Here is a 13,460-nt window from a genome sequence, read left to right as displayed (position 1 = left end):
GTGTGTGGGGAGAAGGACTCAGCTCTACTCAGACAAGGATTCGAGCACAGTGTGCAGAGCTCAGCTGAGACAGAACAGTAGACACTAGGGTAAGGCAACTTGACTCCTTAGTTAGATATAGAGAGAGCTCTCTCTTGTTACTAGGGCTGCCTTGAGCAAAGAGCCTGTCCCTTTAACAGCCAGCAGGATGAGGCTCATGCCCGCATCAAAGGTTTTGAACACGCCATGGACACCTTGAAATAACTGTGAAAGACTACAGATGATCGCCCTGGCTCTCATAGTGACAAGGCCCAGCCAAGCTGTTTCAGTCTGTACTGGGCTTGTGACAACAAGCCTCCTCAAACCATTCTTACCTTGCAGAGACGGAAAAATGTCCCCTACTAGAGGGAAGACTATAATCTGTAACAAGGCCGTGATTGGTCAAAAACACAATTCCTAATAACCATGATTGGTCGAAGCAATGGCCAGTTATTGATCTCCCTTCTCGGGCTATGTAAGAAGTCTGCTTAGGCTCCCAGTGAGTTGGCTAACAGGCCCTCTGCTACCTCTCACGGCATTGCAACATCAACTGCAACAAAGACTTCTCTTGACTGTCCTGTCCTGCTTTCAGTAGAACACACTGAACTACTGACAGGATCATCAGAGAGTGGCTATAGTGTTGTGGACATTAACGGGAGGACCAAACGTAACAACTGACACCTGGCCTTGTTGAGGCCTCAGTCAGCAGCAGTGGCCTGGAACATACCCACAGTCAGAACCCCAACCCCAATCTCCATAGTAGTGAACTAGTGTGGCCGTGCTGTGGAGGCCTACCCAGCAATCCACTGACCTACTGAATACCACCTCTCAAAGGAGGGGACGATTGTGCTTGATGATCCCAGATGCACCTGATGCCCAGTTCCCATCTGGCTTCTGGGTACCTCAGCCCCTGAGAAGTGGCAGGTACCCCAACTGCATCCTGACGCTGGTATGCTTTTCACCAGAGCCAGCAAACTTGAATCTTGGCAGCAGCCACTGACAACGGAAGGAGAGCTGAACTGTTCAAAAGCAGTCAGGACAGGAGGACAACAGGAAATAGAAAGACAATGACAGAGCAGGTTATAAACAGCTAGAGAAGAGAGCTTGCAGCCCTCCTCACCAGAAGACCTCCAGAGAACTGTCAGGTCTTCGAGTCCAAGGGGCTTGGACCCAAGGCTGAAAACGCTCAACACTGGCCTTGCCCTGTCAAGGATTTGGTTCACTGATTGTGTTATGTTAGTTGGATTCCCCAAATTACACGGGAATTCACATCTCTGGCTGTAAGACGCTGAGGAGCCTTTCCCCAGTTGGCTTTGATTGGTAAATTAAGTTGCCATCAGCTAATAGCTGGGCAAGCAGACAGAGTTGGGACTTTTAGGATTCCTGGGCAAGAAATGCAAGAGATAGAGAGGAGGTTCACCATGCCAGGAAAGGGATCAGATCCAGGCTTGAAAGCAGCAGAAGAAAGGGGTTTATCAATCATGTTAAGATCCAGGAAAGAGCGGCTACAGCCCTCCCCCCCCCCACTAGGTCTGGGGTAGCAAAGACGGAATATAGATTTCAGTAAATAATAACTCCGGAGTATCGGAGGGGAGGTGTTAGCAACATGGAAGTTTAGGAGTGGCCCAGCTGGTTAAGGCTTTTTAAATATAAGGCTGCTGTGTGTGTATGTGTGTGTGTGTGTGTGTGTGTGTGTGTGTGTGTGTGAGAGAGAGAGAGAGAGAGAGAGAGAGAGAGAGAGAGAGATTCTTTACAGAACCCAGAACATTGGGGCAGTGGGGAGGAACACGTGCCACCTTCTCCACCGCAGCCACCAGGGAGATTAGAACGGATTAACCAACTACAGCAACAGTGCCAAGGGTCCCAACACCTGAGGCTTGCATGGAAATGGTAATATCAGTGACACTTGCTTTCTGCCTGCGGCTGTTCCAACTGGCCGCTGTCAAACACAGAAGGAAACAAAAGCTGCTGGGAGCTAGCATCTGTCTTTCCTGTCTGTGACCCCATCTAGGTGAAACAGAACAGCCCTCAATCCACTGAACTGAGTGGGGGCTGAGGGTTCAACGTCACCCACCCACTCAAAAATCCAGGTGTCTTCCCAACGTTGCCATCCCTCTGGGCCTGGGAGCCCTCCACTTTCCTCTAGAGGGCGAACAGAAGAGAGAGAAATGGAGAAGATCCTGCAGGAGCCTGGGAGGCCTGGCCTGGAGTGGTCAGCGTAGCTCTCCCATCTCCCAAGGGGAGACTGGAGATTGGTCTAGCTGTGCCCAGAACATAAGCATGAGGACTGGCAGGTGTATGTGCTGACTCTACCGTGAATTGCTTAGGAGGTAAAGTGACAGGATTCGTGATGGATTCAGCGTGGAGGCAGGAGAGACGGATGCTGAGAGCTCCAGGTGTCTGCTGAAGGGACTAGGGCTGGAGGGCTCAGCTGTGAACATAGGAGCCACTGCTGCTGCGAGAACACGGGCTGGCAGAGCACCACGGAGCACTTGACCCTGAATATTGGTGTCTCTGGCCGGCACTGTTTCTAGGATGCTCCTTTTATCTTTTATTTCTCGGAGTGACCAGACTCTACAGTGCCAGGGAGGACAAATAACACCTAAAACAGGAACAGCCATGTTTTCCCATATTTCTTCCACATCCCCTCGTCCTTCCTGGTTGTGGTCTGAGGGGACAGGAAGTGATCACTGAGGGCCAGTGTTACACACCACTGGCTGCCCTTGGACACTTCCCACAGCCGAATCAGCCAAGTTGGCAGCATTTTCTGGCTGAGATCGCATCTCGGGGTAGCCCAGTGCCACACCTCACTACTACTTCAGGTGCCAGGAGTCAGTAGGTAGAGGTTCCACTCTCTACCTCGTTAGGAAGTCTAGGTGAGGAAACTCAGCTTATCCACCCCAGGAAACACGTACAGAGCTCCAACGGTTTGTCTGTAAACAGAGCAAACAACCTCTCATGACTCAGTGAGGACCAGGGCCTGTGGGGGCCAGTTTCCCAACTGTCAACTCTGCTTGGTCATACAGCCTTGGGGAATTTGAAACCCCCCCTGACCTCACACCCCAAATCTTCAGGAAAGGGTGGGTGGGCCTGGTCACTTACACTTGAGATTATATATGAACATGAAACGTATTCACACTGAGGCCAGCTTTCAAGAGTGACCCCCTCACAAACCCTATCCCACAGGCAACTCTTATTCCTCTGTGATTCTGTAAGAATCTGGGATTTCCTCCAAGCCTCCCAGGCTTCCCTAGGCCTCTTCCTCTAAGTGAAGCAAAAAGGCAGCAGACAGACCCACAGCCTGCCTCCCACTCTCGGATCAGGCTGGTTCTCTTCTCCCAGCTGTAAAGAACAGCTCTTCATTTCTCTTTCTCAAGTTGTTCTATATTCTTGGCCCACCCTTGTAGCTGGCCTGGAATTCACTGTTTAGCCCACGCTGGCCTCAAACTTGGGACAGCCTCTTACCTCAGCCTCGCGCGTGTGCTTACCATGTGAGTTGCAGTGTCTAGCTGAGTTATTAGCTCTTGTCCATGGCATTTTCTGAGGCAAGAGGGGAATATCTGGGAGACCACCAAAGGGAAGCCACCTTGAGCGCCCACGCCACAGACCGTGCTTTCTCACCCCAGAGTAACAAGTTAGGCCTGGAGAATTCTAAGCCAGGCAGTTAAGTTGAACTGCCTGCTCTAGAGGGACTTTCAGTATACCTGTGGAAAGGAGCAGGCTGTTGGGGCACACCAGGCCCTGCGGAGGACTCTGTGGAGTGGCCATGAGGACAAGTAGCCATAGGCGGCATACAGTTTGCAGGAGAGCCACTGGGTCTCTTGGGGGAGTTGGACAGAGAGAAGAGCTTCTGGAATATGGGTTTAATGACGACTGGAGGTCGTTTTCCTGATTTATGGAACACAAGGAGAGCAGGAAATGCCCCCTACGTGGGAGGCACCCTGGGCTAGTGGACATGATGACTGCCGCAGCACACATGCAGGAAGACTCACAGTTAGTGGATGGCACTGGGTGAGCCACATGCTGAAGTGGGCATGGACTGGGGGAGCAATCTGAGAGAACAAAGGGGATTCAGGGATTTTGTGCCTTTGTCTTCACAAATTAGCCATGTGGCATTTCAACTCCCGGAAGTTTCTGAGTAGGTCCGAGACCTGTGTTATAACTTTTCAAGGTTCTATTCAGTAAAATACGTGGGCCCTACTACACTGGGGAACTGGCTCAGCCCCACTAAGGAACTAAAAATAGCGAGTTTACAGACCTGCAGATTCTTTCCTCATGACAGCAAGGCCTGGCGCAGCCCACTGGCTGCCGGGGAGCCACCACCACCCCCCTCAACTCCAGACACAGACAGACCGAGGCTGGGCTCAAAGCCCTGCCTGCAGGGATGTTCCAGGAGACATCCAATGCCTCCAAAGCGTGGCCATGACTTGCAATCTCATTATGCATGGGCTGCTGGTCCCCGACAGGTCTCCTTCCTTCTGGATTTTTTCTTCCGAATTTCACGTACTTTTAAAACTTTAGTCATTGAACTGATGGTGGCCAGAGCCCCACTCCACAATGCACGTGAGAGAATACAGCAGAGCAGGGAGATTGAACATGTGCGGTGCTCCAGCCCACGGCCATACGAGTTTTGAAGAATGGTCAGTGTTGTTCATTTCAGGAACATCCTCACAGACACTCACTGGGAAGATGGCCTCTTACCTCCAGCAGAGAAGTGACAGGGGATAGTGCTTAGGCAAACTCCCCTGAGAGCACTGAGCCTGCTGATGTCACTGCTATGCCACCAGTTGGCACCGAGGGGCATCCACACCTTTAGGAGTGTCGGTCCCACTGAGAATCCCTGAGCCTCACCCGGCTCCACAAAAAGGACTGAGGTTGGTTGTGGCTAACCCAGGGCCATCCACTCTCCACCAGCCCCTCCTCCACACACACCGGAGGAGGAGGATACGGGCTGGGTGTCGAAGTAGCACCTGGTGCGGCAGGAGGTTCCTCGCCTTTCTAGAGGATGGCCAGTGTGTTTAGCAAAGCACAACTGGCTTAAGGCGCACTTTGAAATCCCTGCTCTGTGTTTCTATGTGAGTGTCTTGATAAATGGACTTTTGCTCATTTCTACTGTAGAGAGCAAGGCCCTGGTCTCTCCAGCTGATCAGAAAACATGACATGGAATGCTGGCCCTTCCCATCGGAGGGCAGGTTAGCAGCCTTCGTCAGTCTCACGGCAGTGATGGTCAAGTGAAGGCCTCCTCGCTAATGTCACAGGAATGATGTGTTGTCACGTCACATCAGGGCTCATGGATGGTGGCAAGCTTAGGGAAGCACTGTGACCCTCATGACTGGGGAGCTGTGGGGTGTAATCCTCTGGCAGAGATCAAGAAACAGCAGTGGGAAGCTCTCGTCTCCACATACAGAACTTCCACAAGTGCTGTGTCCCCGTGGTTGGCTGTCTCTCCGCTGACCTAATCCACAAACTGCTCCAGGTTGGTGTTTGCCTGATTCTTCTTGCCTCAATCTGGCTATCTTTAAAAACAGCTGTTAACAAGTCTATAGCTTTTTAATCGTAAAAGTATCTAAAACTAATGGATTTTCTGACCCTATGTTGTCTGGGAATGAGGAAAAAGAATCAAGACTCAAAAATCTCACCTTGACTTTGTGGGTTACTATCTTATCTTAGACAATTTCATCCTTCTATGACTTTTTAAAAATTATTGATTATTTATTTATTTATTTATTTATTTAATGTATAGGAGTACACTGTTGCTGTCTTCAGACACACCAGAAGAGGGCATCGGATTCCATTACAGACGATTGTGAGCCACCATGTGGTTGCTGGGAATTGAACTCAGGATCTCTAGAAGAGCAGACTTATTATTCAGGCCATGAAGCCACATGTTTTGCCACGAGGTGAGTACTCATATCCAGCAAGGGAAGGCAGGAATCCACCCTCTGTCACCTTACCTCAGAAAGCCAGATGAGGCCTCAGATCTGACACCTCCAGTGATCTCTAACACCAAGCCTGTGTCTGTGAGCTCACACAAAGCAAATTCCATAGAGCAGGTATTCAAGGCTGTGCTGAGTTTTCACACTGCCTGCAGGGTGGGCAATGAAGAGACTAGGAGCCAGCTCAGGGTCTTGAACTCCAGGTTCTTATCAAATTCTCTGTCACAGGAGTTTCTAAACAATGGCAGTAGAAAAGCCCCCTGTTGGCACAGGTTGTCACCTACACCCTGTAAGGACACTGGTCCTTTCAGAGTGGCTTAGTTCTCCTCTTTCCCCGCTGTCCATGGTCCAGAATCTGACTACAGTTGTTTCTAGGATTTCTCTGTTCAGGTTCTACCCTCTCCTCCTTTGTGGCTGCCTCTCCAGTGTGCAGACATGCCATCACCTCTCTGGCACACTACCATGCCCACCCTGAACCCGTCCAGCCCCATGGCATCCTGCTTTCACATTGCAGGGCTTGAGCGATGTCCTCTCTGCTGTGAGCTGCTCTTCTTTGATCTCACTCAAACCTAATACCTGGCTAGCTATCCACTGGGAAGCCATCTTCTTTGTCCTGGGTCCTGACCCATGGCTAGTTTTCTGTGAATTTACTCATTTCCGTTTCTACCTGGGGCTTCCTGTACCTGGGGACAGCAGCAGGAACACTGCCAACCCTGTCCTTGCATGTTCAAACTCAACCAAGAGCCCCAGAGGAAACTGGCCAAGCATCTCTGTTGACTATGATCTGAAATTTCTCGAGAAAGCCACATCTAGAAAGAAATCCTAGACTCAGTCCTGCAGATTGAGTGACTGGTAAGAACATCATGATTCTGGAAAGATGGAAGATTACAGTCAATCTTCAGTGCCCCTCATACCCACTTAGCACCAACCTCTCTTTGTCTGACCTAACATCTATGTGTGTCAGGAACAATTTGGGCATGTTTACCCAATCATACCCAAATCACTACCTTCCACCAACTCAAAAACCCAAGCATGAATATCATCAGATAACCTCTGAAAAATGTGAAATAAAAGTCTGCAGTCTTGTCTGTATCTTGTATCTGGTGGATGCGCTAATTAGTGTTCCCTTTGGATCTGTGACTATAGACGTTCTTGTAACTTCTTCCACGAAAGAACATGTCATTCAGAGCAACCAAAAACCATCTTCCTAGGCTGTGGTCCCTCATATTTTGTTCAGAACAACAACCTCTGATTCCTTTGGTGAGGGAACTATGTTTTGTGTCAACACCTGGATTAATGAACTAGCATCTGAGGGCCTTCCTGCCTGGCTCTCAAGCTCCAGACAGTCTTGTTAGAGGCACTCACCCACTCGTTTGGAATCTGGGATTTAATGGCATCAAATCCATAAGGCCACAGGAACAAGATCCCACTTTCAAGAAGCTCTCCCCTCATTTTGTCTTCTCCCTTCTCAATACAGCCCAAGCCTCCTGGACCCAGCTCCATCTGAGATACCCTCATAGGGGTCTCCTGACTATGTGCCCCTAAAGCAATGGAGACAGAGATCTGTGCTCATCATGACAGTGACTGGCACAATTAGAAATAAGTGCTAGGACCCCAGATGCTGCCTTGAATTATGTTAGCTTACTCTTCTATTGCCTGACCCAAATTACTTAAGTAAAAACTGCAATATTTAATAGTTCACTTTCTTACTCAATATCCCACATGTACTACCAGGTTTTGTCATAGCAAGTACCTGACCTCTGGGCCTCTGAGCCCTTTACCAGCTCACCTCTGGGGCCTGAACTCAACCAACACAGGTGCCCCTGTGCTTTGGATCTGCCCATCTATTTCTCTATGTCTTAGTCATTCACGCAGGGGCAGGAGCAGGGTCATCCTAGAATTGCAAGAGGCATCTCTAGGATGTTCCAGAGCTGAGAGTTCACTGTCAGCAATTAGGTCCCAGAGAACAACTAGGGAAAGCCCTAAAGAAGAGGAAGAGAGGCAGCATTCATTTGAAAGGGCTGAGGCTGTGGGCCAGAAAACTCTTTAAGCCCGTTGCTATTGAATGCATACCCACTGGACTGCAAGACTGGCAGGCCCTGAGCCCGCCCACCATGAGATGGAGGCTGGCTGGCTGAGGAGCAGGTGTTTATACCCATCTGAAATGATGATCTGTAAGTGCAAACCAGTAGGCAGAACTGGCTTGCCTATGAAGAAAGCCAGATCCACGTGCTTCAAGGTTTGAAGGGAACAGGAAAAAAAAAAAAAAAAAAAAGACACATTTCATTTATGTTGTCCCCAGCTCCATCTGCAAAACTATTTAAAATTCACCTCACATGCAGAAGGACAGGTGCATTCAGCAACAATGTGTTTGTTGGTTGATGGTTGGTTTCACCATCAAGTTACAGAGTAGCTTTGCCTATGTTGTTTTTCAAAGAAGCTATTTCTTTTCAGGAAGGGCTCTTAGCAATTTGGTCCTGTCTCTGGAAGACAGTAGAAACCCACGCTTGCTGCCTGTACCTAATTTCTAAAGAGAAGTGTGTGTGCCTCGATTGTGGAGGAAATATATGGACAGATGTTGTGACAAGCTAGTAGTTAATGAAGGCTTGGTGAGTGACAGTCTAAACAGTAAAGGGGAAATCCTGGGATGGCTCTCAAAATATTTCGGGAAAGAGAGAAAGCCCACTCCAAATGCATCACGTCCATCTGCAAAGCTCCCAGAAGGCATAGCATGCTGTCCAGGGAGAGACAGGTCCAGAATGCAAGCTTGGAGAATAACTTTGAGCAATTGTTACCAATGCTAGCACATTATTGCATTCCAAACTGGACAGGATGAAATTTGAGTTGCAAGTGCTCTCAGCTCTTCTGATGTCTAAAATTCGTACAATTCCATGAGAGAAAAAAAATATTATAGTCAACTTGAGCCTATTTCTAGGGGAAAATCTTTTAACTTTATACAGTTCATTTGTCTTCTGTTTTATGATTTTGTTTGGTTTTGCCAGAGAATTAAGAATAAATGTGCACACGGTTCTCAGCCTGCAGGGCAGAAACTTAAAGGCACCCTGGATTAGGACTGTGAGCTAAGAGAGAGCAAAGAGTCATGCTCCCAAAGCAAGCTCAGTTTTCTGGCAAGATCTGTTGCAATGTGAATGTGACGAGGCTTCCTGTGTGACCAGTGTATTCAGAGGTCGAGTGGAGAGGAAGCTTTTCAAGGAAAAATGAGTATTAGACAGGACACTGTGAAACAATCATCCTGGATGGCAAGAATCAGTCGAAAAGGTGGTCCACCCAGTTTGTGGGTGGGCATCTTTGCCCAAGTGTTTTCTGGGTAAGGCCTGGGGTCTTGTTTTCAAGGGCCCTGCGCCTGGCCAAGTCTTTTGTGATAGTAGCTGTCACCAAGAGCCCTTTCACAAGCACCCAGCTTGTTTTCTGGTTGGACTGACACAGGGGATCTATTTTGATGCTGACAGCTCTAACTTATTTTAAGAATGAGGACTGACAGAATAGGGAGGGGGTGGGGGCAACCTGTGGAACAAACACCCTTCCGATTCTGAGATTCTGAGCCATATTTAGCATCTCCTCACCTGTTGAGTACACACATTCATTTCTAACGTCGGCTTTTATGTCTTACAAGTAAAACTTCGAAGCGTCTCAGTTTTATCTGGATGGAAAACATGTATATCTTATTTTTCTGAATAATCAGCCATTTGTCCCAACATTTTTCTTGTGATTGAGGCTGTGATATAATAAATCTGTTGAACATGGGAATCATTCTCTAAGGTTCCTGTTCTGCTCCAGTGACTTGTTTATTCATTTCTTGACCAGAAAAATGCATTTTAAATACATATATAAGTAAGTTTAATAACTGGAAAAACCTCAAAGCTGAACTTTATCTTTTAAAATTATACTTCACAGCTGGTATGTTATTCCAGATAGAGCACATAATAATTTTATAATAATCAATATTACATTTATCTACGTTAATATTAGTTTCATTTAAATCAATGTATTAATAGAACCAAAACAAAATTTCAATAGTTTCATAAGTTAAAATATATTGAATTACATGAGTTTTTAGTATCTTTAACAATTTTATTTAACTGTAACTGCATATCTAAGAATTAATGTAAGTCTACTACACAAATGAACATTGTCTTCACTTATTCAAAAATTCTATCTTGAAATTATGGTCATTACTTCACAGTGACTTTGCACACTCTGCTTAAGTATATTGCTAATTTTTATTATTGGAAATATATAGGCTGTTGCATTGGATAAACCCACATCTCCTGCATACCCTGAGTGCTGCCCAGACTCTTATCTGTGTCAAAGTATTAATGTCGCTGATATAAAGGAAGTCTACATTCAAAACCCAGAGACACTGGAGAAAATTGATACATGATTCTCATTTTCTACAGTTGCAACTTTGGCTCTCTTAGGAAAGCTTGAATCTAGAAATGTAGGACAGGTGGCTGAATTTGTTTTGTCCTGTGTGAACTTTGATGACGGATTTGGGTGTAGATTGGGCTCTGAATCTCATGCTGGGCAGATCTATTGTTACACAAGATTCCTGGCAATAAGAACCAGTCAGTTGCATCAAGGGAATTCTGACTTACCTGGTTGGTGGCTTTGCCAATAATGATTGCCTCAGGTGGACTCAATGGAAGACAGAAGTTACCAGTTGCATGCTATTTGTGGTGGGGCTTGGCCTCACTGCAAGTAATTGATTGAGATTGATAGAGAAAAGCCATGTAGCCTCGTGTCCAAATGAAGAGGTTGGGGGGTTGGTAGGAAGGCCAGAAGATATGCTCCTTTTCAGACTTTATTTGGCATTGCCGGATTGACACTGCTGGGAGAAGAGCAGAGGAGCCTGTTAGTCCTGCCTTCCGCACACCTGAAGAGGCGCTTCAGCGGGTGAATATCCAGCCTGATCTAGTGAGCTACAGTAAGAGACGGGAAAGATGCTTAGTATACAGTGTGCCGTCTAAACATTGCTGCTTTTAACGTGCTTATCAGTGTTAAAGTAGAAGTGACTGCTGTTAATATTTATCGTGTTAATGATAAGTTACATAAGTATACATAGTATAAAATAAATACCTGTGCTGTATTTAGAGGCTCAAGAAAAAAAAAGAAAACAAGTGGATGGTTTTCAGCTTTATTAGTTGTTGCTGGAGTTTATCACTGGAAATATAACTAGTTAGAAAGTTACTAGCTTCTGAGGATCTGGAGTTTTGTTACTAAGTAGTCTTCATGGGTTGATTCCCTTGTGCTTTTCCAGTGAGTAATAGAGCATTCTCCCTCTTCCTGACCTACAGCGTCATCTTCTTATCTAATGCCATCATGCATTGACAATTCTCAAGTCAGTGATGGTAGAGTAGACATTTTCTCCTCTCTGTTTTAGTGGAAGTACTCCATTTTTTCACTGTCAAATATATTTATTCTGATTTCTAATCATCTCTTTGACTATTAAGAAAATGACATTCTCAGCCCTGTTCTGGGAACCTTTTTAAAATAGTCATGAGTGTCAAATATTTTTTGTGTCTATTGACATCTCCTACATAATTTTATCCTTGACCTATTTATTGATTCAAGAATTATAGGGCAGGTCCAGCACCATGGCTTCATGGGTAGAGTCAGCTGTTGATGTTTTTCATTGTGCATCTTCTTAAGAGTGACCACATGGCACAGTCAGTATTAGGCTCTTTAAATCTCTCCACGTGAAATTAGCCCAACACTCTTCAAGTTGACTTCAGGCAGATTCTTAAGGTAAAGACAAAAATCAGTCACATTCTTTACCAAAATAACACATTGCTCTCTAGCCCTGCTGCTGATGTTTCCCTGTGAAATCTCTTACATGTATTTCCATTGTACACCTTGCTTTCAGCACTGTTTCTGCTCGGATCACCCACTAAGACCCACTTACAGCATCCAACCACTTTCCAGTCCAAAGTCCCAAGGTCTTCTACATTCTTCCAGAAAACAGCACAGCCAGGCCTGTCATAGCAATGCCCTACTCCTGGTACCAACTTCTGTCTCGGTTACTGTTCTATTGCTGTGATAAAACACCATGACAGAGGCAACTTGTCAAAGAAAACATTTAAATTGGGGCTCACAGCTGCAGAGGAATAGAGATCATGACCATCACGGTGGAGAGCATGGCAGCAGGCAGGCATGGTGCTAAAGCACTAGCTGGGGGCTCACATCCTGATCCACAAATAGAAGGCAGAGCGAGTTAACTGGGAATGTCTTGGGCTTTTGAACCCTCAAATTGCATGCCCAGGGAAACACCTCCTCCAACAAGGCCACACCTCCTAATCCTTCCCAAACATCTCCACCAGCTGGGGCTCAGGCATTCAAATATATCAGCCTGTGGAGGAGACAGCACTCTCATGCAGACCACCACAGTCTCTGTGTACCAACAATAAAGATGGAGAAGGTGAAGTTTAAAAAGACTAACACTAAATGGGTCACATAACAATACTAAAGTCACTAAAAGGGACTGGTGTATGTGTGGAGGGGAGGGTGTTATAGGGATATGTGGGAGATGAAATAGATGTATGGGGAAAGAGTAACCAGAATGCATTATATACATGTATATAATTGTAAAAGTATGACCTTAGGAGCTGGAGAGATGGCTCAGTGGTTAAGAGCACTGACTTCTCTTACAGAGGTTCTGAGTTCAATTCCTAGAAACGACATGGTGGCTCACAACCATCTGTAATGGGATCCAGTGCCCTCTTCTGGTGTGTCTGAAGTCAGCTGCAGTGTGTGTGTGTGTGTGTGTGTGTGTGTGTGTGTGTATCAAAATGTGTCCCTTGAGCTGGATCTATGGCTCAGTGAATGCGTATTGCTCTTACAGGAAGCCAGAGTTTGATCCAGTGCCCATGTCAGAGCTAATGGCTACCTGTGGCTTCTGCTTCAGGGAACTCTGACTCCTCTATGCTCCCTGGACACTTGCACCCACATTCGCATGCACATAATTACAAATAAACCTTAGAAATGTGTAAAAGGTCTCCACCCTACACAGAGAACTATAGGCAACGAAGGAATACTGACATCAGAAGAAATAATCTTCCTCAGGGAAGAGCACAGCAATCGTTACCCAATACCAGGTAGTCATCCCTGAAAACATACAGACAGGTAACATTACACAGACTAAGCAGACTATGCACTCACATATTTAGGATGTATATACATATATGCACACAACAACAGTGAAAAAAGAGGACATGAATCTGAGAGGGAGCAAGGAGAGGGTATGTGGGGGATTCTGGATGGGGGCATAGAATGGGGAAATGATATACTTATATCAATCTCAAAGAACGAAGAAGAAGAAGAAGAAGGAGGAGGAGGAGGAGGAGGAGAAGTGAGTATCTTTTCTATCACTGTTGCGTAACACTCGAACAAAAGCAGTGGAAGAAAGAAAATACTCACATCATCTCAAAGTCCCAAGTTACAGTCTACAGGGCAGGAACTTAAAGAAGGTGACACATCAGTCTACAGAGG

The 13,460-nt window shown here is 46.4% G+C and overlaps 1 pseudogene; it reads left to right on the top strand.

Annotated features, from left to right (window-relative positions):
• Positions 1-9,211: 9,211 nt before the first annotated feature.
• LOC117723699 (uncharacterized) lies at positions 9,212-10,968 on the top strand (annotated as a pseudogene).
• The last annotated feature ends 2,492 nt before the right edge of the window (positions 10,969-13,460 follow it).

This window comes from Arvicanthis niloticus, chromosome 19, assembly GCF_011762505.2.
Source record: "Arvicanthis niloticus isolate mArvNil1 chromosome 19, mArvNil1.pat.X, whole genome shotgun sequence".
Taxonomy (NCBI): domain Eukaryota; kingdom Metazoa; phylum Chordata; class Mammalia; order Rodentia; family Muridae; genus Arvicanthis; species Arvicanthis niloticus.
Note: the sequence above shows the minus strand (reverse complement) of the source record. Positions and strands in the feature narration are given on the sequence as shown.